The 6,280-nt window shown below is 39.6% G+C and overlaps 1 long non-coding RNA gene across 1 annotated transcript; it reads left to right on the top strand.

Annotated features, from left to right (window-relative positions):
- The first annotated feature begins 3,719 nt into the window (after positions 1-3,719).
- On the top strand, positions 3,720-5,255 carry LOC148185422 (uncharacterized). The gene is made up of 4 exons (XR_015775972.1): positions 3,720-3,860; positions 4,465-4,547; positions 4,740-4,944; positions 5,063-5,255. It is a non-coding gene; the product is annotated as an uncharacterized LOC148185422 (long non-coding RNA).
- The last annotated feature ends 1,025 nt before the right edge of the window (positions 5,256-6,280 follow it).

The raw sequence follows: 6,280 nt of genomic DNA, 5'->3' as shown, positions 1-6,280 counted from the left end.
ACTGGTTCTTAAATGCCCCTTGGCCAAAGCCTAATGTGGTATAGAAATCATATGATATGAAGAAATGGCAGTGTAAGTCCTTTAGTGATAAGTAAAGTTTTCTGCCCTGCATATCTGAGCACATTCCTAATGTGTTGTGGACCAATCAGATTGCTTGACTGGTCACATAATAGTCAATTGCATCATTCCTTATGGCTCCCAACAAGGTCTACCCATCCAGTGCAATAGCTGCCGTTGCTGAGTGAGCCTAAATCGCTTCACATCAACTACACTTAAGCAATATCACACGAGAGGGAGTGATGTTGTGCTTGAATCACGGCTGTGATTCAGTTGCAGGCTCTGAGGATGCAGGCCGAGTGCCGAAGGTAATCACCTCTGATGAAATATAGCACAACACATGACCTAGAGTATAATATTGCTTTTATTCAACAGTTGTACAAGTATCTTTTATTTGTTAATAGTAACAAGCGACAACAGATTATGATTCGTTTGTTTATTTACTGATTTTTTTGGCTCCGCCGACACAAATAGTAGTAGACAACAGTTGTTGCAATGTATAAACATTTTACTGCAAGCTGCTTACTAAGCTGTGTTAGCTCGGTTGTCATGTTTTAAGTGAAATAAGAGTCTGTTAACCAACACTTTGTCGGCCTGTGTGATTCAGATGAGTTAGTTTTATCAGACAGTTTGTCCCTCCAGCGTGTGTCGGCTCACTGCCGTGATCTCCGTCACCTTGAGTCTCGTATCACACAGCGTGTGTGTGTGTCTCTCAGGCTGTGTATAGTGTCCGACGAGTGTGTCCCTGTCACTGGACATGGTTTACTCCCAGTGAACAGCGGTTCACCAAAACCTGTCTGCCACAGCTGCCCCCTCCTGGGCTTCCTCATAACTTTTATTAACTTCAATGCATGTACAGTCAGCTCAAGACACACTTCAAAATTCCCATCCTTTCTTGCTCGCCCCCCACTCCTCTCTCTCCTCTCTTCTTATCTCCTCCCTCAACTTGACCAACTGACAGCTACATGAACAGCGCCAACTAGCTGTTTGAATCTACGCTTACACCATACTATAAACATATCCCACTTTTCAAACATATCCCACTTTCACTCTTACACTAATTAACGGCCGGATTTTGAGCGGCCGTGAAATGAGTGATACATGCAAAGTTAAAGTTAACAGTCCCAGTGATGTTGTATTCCTCTATCAGCACTCATGGAATGCCTCTTGCCCAGTCCAATTGCTTGGTCGGAACTGTTGTATTATCTCTTGCGACCAGACATTAGCCAGACGAAGGCTTGGTAGAGGAACAGCTCTCAGTCCAAGTCGGGTCAGCCTCGCCCCTGATGCGGCTCTCCTCCCTTTCTTGGTCCGGTGTTTTGGTTTTTTTCTTCCCTCGAGTCTCACTGGGTTCCCAGTATATGCTTTTGGTGATCCTCTAGCAACCTGCTGCATTAGCCCAAACCCCACACAACTGTTTCCAATTTTGATAAGTGCTTCTCTATCATAGAAAAATCATGCTTCAGGAGAAGGGGTGACTGTGTTGAAAAAACAGAAATTTATACCAAAATATAGCAAAAAAGTAGCAAGGATTTGTGGAGCTACAGGCTGCCTCATCTACATGCTCTACTGTCATCACAGCAACAGGACAGGGTGTAGCCTGCTTCCTCCACCTGCCAGAGCAAGAGAGTTTGAATGTTTAAGTGTGACACATTATTTAAAATGTGTAAGGTTTAGGCGGGTGTGTGCTAATCTGCCCGCAGAATAGACTGTCCACATCTGTTGTGCTTGGTGTTGTGTGTGAAAAAAGTAGACAATGCAATTATCTTATGGTAATCATCTCAACTCGTGTATCATTTCTGGTTGTTGTGAGGGCAGTATTACTTTTCATGTATTCATATTGGAATGTTGACATTGATTTGAGCCCCACCAGTGTATGGATTAGCCCCACCTTTATATAGCCATTAAAAAAGTCTGCTGCTGCCAATGAGTAAAGCATTTATACGCATACAGTATGTAGCTAATCAGCGACGGTACAATAAAAAATCAAGGAATGGGGCATCAGTAGCTCAGTGGATAGAGCAGGTGCTCCATGTACAGAGGCTGAGAACAGCGATCGTGGGTTCAACTTCAGCCTCAGCCCTTTGCTGCATGTCGACCCCTCTCTCCCTCTCCCTTTCACACACACTGTCCAATCAAATAAAGGCCAAAAAAGCCCAGAAAATATCTTTAAATTTTTTTTTTAAATAATAATGACCATAAAACCAAGGGGGAATGATATAATAGGCACAACCTAAGCAAGTCGCCAGTATTAGCCGACAGGACGCTCCTCCTCTGAAACACTAACAGAAACTGTTGGTGGGATATAGAGGCATGTGAAGGATGGAGCAAAACAGAGTCACAGATGTAACTTGATTAGCACACGTCCAGTGGAATCAGCGCTTCAGGGAGCTGAGGCTTGGGTCATTAATCCCTTGCTGGTCTAGGGAAAGAGCCTCTTACCATATGCTGTACAAGAAGAAGCAAGCCTCTGCAGGCCATATGCTTTTGAGACAACCTTGACACAAATATAACTGTCAGGCAGGGAATCCAGCACTTAGCAGTAGCATCAGCAGCCAGGGGAATTGGCACACGGAACTTTGGATGCCTCCCACTGAGGCAAAGTGCTGTAAATACACTGCGGTCTAGGAGGAAACTCTAGCTACTATGCCCCTGTTGACCTTTGTTCACCCACAGTCTGTGCAGTCTTTAGAGTTCTTTGCTGGAACATCACCAGGCTACAGGTTTAGGTATAATATATTGATCCACATATATACACATATTGATACACAGATTATTTAACTGTATCAATATCAATATATGTCACGATATACATCAAATCACCATGTCTGTCAAGCTTAAACTTTCTCTTTTACTTCTAAGTGAGATATGAAGATATCATAAGGTTAATTTTGGTTTAAATATTTATTTTCTGTCAGACACTGAACATGGCAAATATACTGTAGAACAGGCATCACCCACTGGCAGTCCAGTTACTAAAAATTCCTCCCAGCAAAGGTCCGAACCTCATACCTAAAATCAGTATTCAATTTAGTAGTAGTAGTCAATTAGCTGAACATTTTACTTGATTATGATTGCTTTTTGGGTTTTTTTTGTGGTTTATTTTTGCCCTCATAGTTCACTGACACAGTATAATTTTAACATGGTGTGTTGGAGTGTAATAAACATATGGTTAATTATTTATTAAACTTTCCAGCATTATAAAAAAATTAAAAGCTCCATCTTAAAGGAGTCATATTATACTTTTCCTGCTTTTTAAACATATTAATCCTGTTACAGTGTTGGATGGCCGTGTTAAAGAGCATGTGTCAGATACTGAGATGAGCATATGTGGGAGAAATCCCTGTGGGCAGTTTTGGATGCCTGTAAAAGCTAACCTTTTGATCCTCTTTTCTAAACCCAACACAGTCTCTCGTAACACTGAGAAGGATGTCTCTAATATGGGCACACTGCTCCATGTTCAGGCGGCTCCCTCTCCTCCGCTTTCCCCCCTCATCCTTCTCCCTCTGCACGACTGCTCTCCCCCTCCCTTCACCACTGGTCTGCCCGAATGTCCCTCAGCTGAGAGGAGTTTCTGGAAAGTTAACCTTGTTCAGTGTTTCCACAGAGGCAAGCACCAGAAACGGATGGACTTTGTTTCCCAGCCAGCAAAAGCCAAAAAGCGGCCATGTTCACGCCACTTCACAGAGGACCGTTTACTAAACAAGAGAAAGTAGGAAGCTGGCTATGCGGCTAAGCTAATGCTAACAGACGGTGTTGTTCCATTAATACAAGCTCGTGTGGAGGACTCCGAAGCACAAGCTGTAAGTAACATCATATCAGTGTTTTGTCTGGGTTTGTTTTGTGTTGAAAAGTGGACGTGAATACAGTGCTAGTTTGTACACATACATGTTGCTAAAGTTTACTGTAGAGCTAATATCGATTAGCACATAACAATACATTTGATAAAGTTTTTCAAAATCTAATTTATCGTAGTTACCAAATATACAGATGTGGATTAACCTCCACAAGATTATACAGGCAGCGCAACATGCATTAAGATATGTAATGTATTGTTTTTGTGTCTCCTAAAAAAACACAGCATTGTTTTCTCAGCTGCTGAGCTTATGTGATCATTCCTCAGACTGGATACATATTACATTTGTTCAGTGTAATCTATGCTATTTCTGTGCTAACTTTCAAACAGAAAACAACAGAGCACAGTTAGGAGGAGAGGTGAAGATTAATACTTGTAATATTCCAGTGTTACTGTTGATATGTCAGGTAGAAATTAAATGATTTAAAAGCAAGATTAGCTTTTTCTTTTAATAAAAAGTTCTACTAAAATACACTGCAGGTAATGAAGCAGAATATTTTTAACTAAAATTATTATTATAATTGTGTTTTTCCAATTACGGTACATCACAGCAAATGCCTTCAACTGCAAAACTTCCCAAAAAACAAGAAGAGACAATGCACTGCAAATCCTGTGGAAACAAAGCCAACATTCAGTAAGTAATAAACAAAGCTTTTGTTTCAATTATTCAGGTATCAAAAATAAAATAAAATAAAAAAAAAAAACAAACAGGTATAACATTATAAAAAAATAAAGAATTGCACTTCTGTCATTCAACATTATAGTATTGTTCTAATAAATAACAGTAAAACAAAAAAAGAACAGTAACAACAAACATATTTTTCAGAGTATGACAATGACCTGAGGAGGCCTCTGTTTGAGGAGATGTTGGAGGAGCCTTGCAGATACACAGATAAACTTAAAGAAATCCCCATCCCAGAAAATCTCTGTGTCCAGTTCCAGAGAATGTCAGAGAAAGAGGTCATTACAGGACAAGACATCATATCTGATATACAACACAAGAAGGGATGACGATCCTCACGTCTTCCCAGGTATCCCCAACACCAGCTAACAAAGCTGCAGTATGCAAGATATCTGTAACATCTGAAAGAGGGAGAGGACATCATCATTACGCGAAATAATTAGTGTCTTCTTTTTTCTGTTTTACAGATTTTGCTGAATCCAGTGTGGAAATTCACCGATGAAGACAAGTATGACCTGTGAACCTCGTTGGGGGTGTGCAGTAAAAGTAACGTGTTAGAGTAGTCCATTACATTTAAGCAGTAACTGTATAACAGATGTGTGGTATTATTATGTGCAGTAACATGTTACTACCTGATAGAAAGTGGTGATATTTTCTCTGCATTTTCAACCTTTTGACATTTTAATGCCTTGTTGGACTTTTGCAGTTTTTGGGTGAAAATAATGCAAAAGTAGTGTTATACATTACTCTGCACGGGAAGTAATATTGTAAAGAAACTTCCCTTTAAAATGACAGTTACTAGTAATATGTACTGCATTATATTTTGGAAGTTACTTGCTCAACACTGCTTGAGAAAGTTCAAAAGAACAAACTATTAATCATATTTGCTTGTATTTTTTTCTCTTCCAATGTTCTTATGGATACAGTGCACATTATATTGTCAATAAAATTCTTATTTTTCCTGATTGAGGTGATTTTCTTGTATTGACATTAGGGATCATGTGTTTGCACAGATGGAGGTAAACTAAAATTATTCCATGTAGTAACACAACTTTTATGACAAGAAGAAAAACATACTCTTCCTCTGCTCTCCTCACACATCCATAGTCTGCTCTCTGTGTGCTGTGGATGATATGTAGGCATTCAGTTTGGTTTGAGGCCTGGATGGGAAGTCATGTATATGATAGGGGACTTGGCTCTTGATTCGTTCTTCGTACAACCTAGTGTGGAAAAAGAAAAACTATTTTTGAAATGAACAGATTTCATCAAGAATGAACATAGATAATTTCTCACTATTTTGTGTAACAGGAGTGATAATTATCCTGTTGGGAAAACAAATACATGTTCTTTGATCCACCAGATATTAATGTCCTCTTAAAATGAATATAGTTTGTAGGGGATTTACAGTGTTAAAAAGAAATTCAGAATACTTTCTGTTATTAGAAATCCCACCAAGACAGTGTGGGAAAGATAATACTGTCTTTACAACAAACATTTTCGAGTAACAAGTAACAGCAGTTTATATAACAGAGTTGTTATGCTCAAGCGACAATATTCCAAACCAGGAGTCTAAAATAACACTTTTCTCTGTAAATGTAGCTTACACATTTTTACAAATCAGTCCACTTCAGCTGGCGTACACACTTGCATGTTAATCAGCAGCAGTGAGCCATCACAGTTTATAG

Source organism: Plectropomus leopardus, unplaced genomic scaffold, assembly GCF_026936395.1.
Source record: "Plectropomus leopardus strain MGB_pleo_1.0 unplaced genomic scaffold, ASM2693639v1 Contig31, whole genome shotgun sequence".
NCBI classification, from domain to species: Eukaryota; Metazoa; Chordata; class Actinopteri; order Perciformes; family Serranidae; genus Plectropomus; species Plectropomus leopardus.
This window is presented reverse-complemented; position numbering and strand designations above follow the sequence as displayed.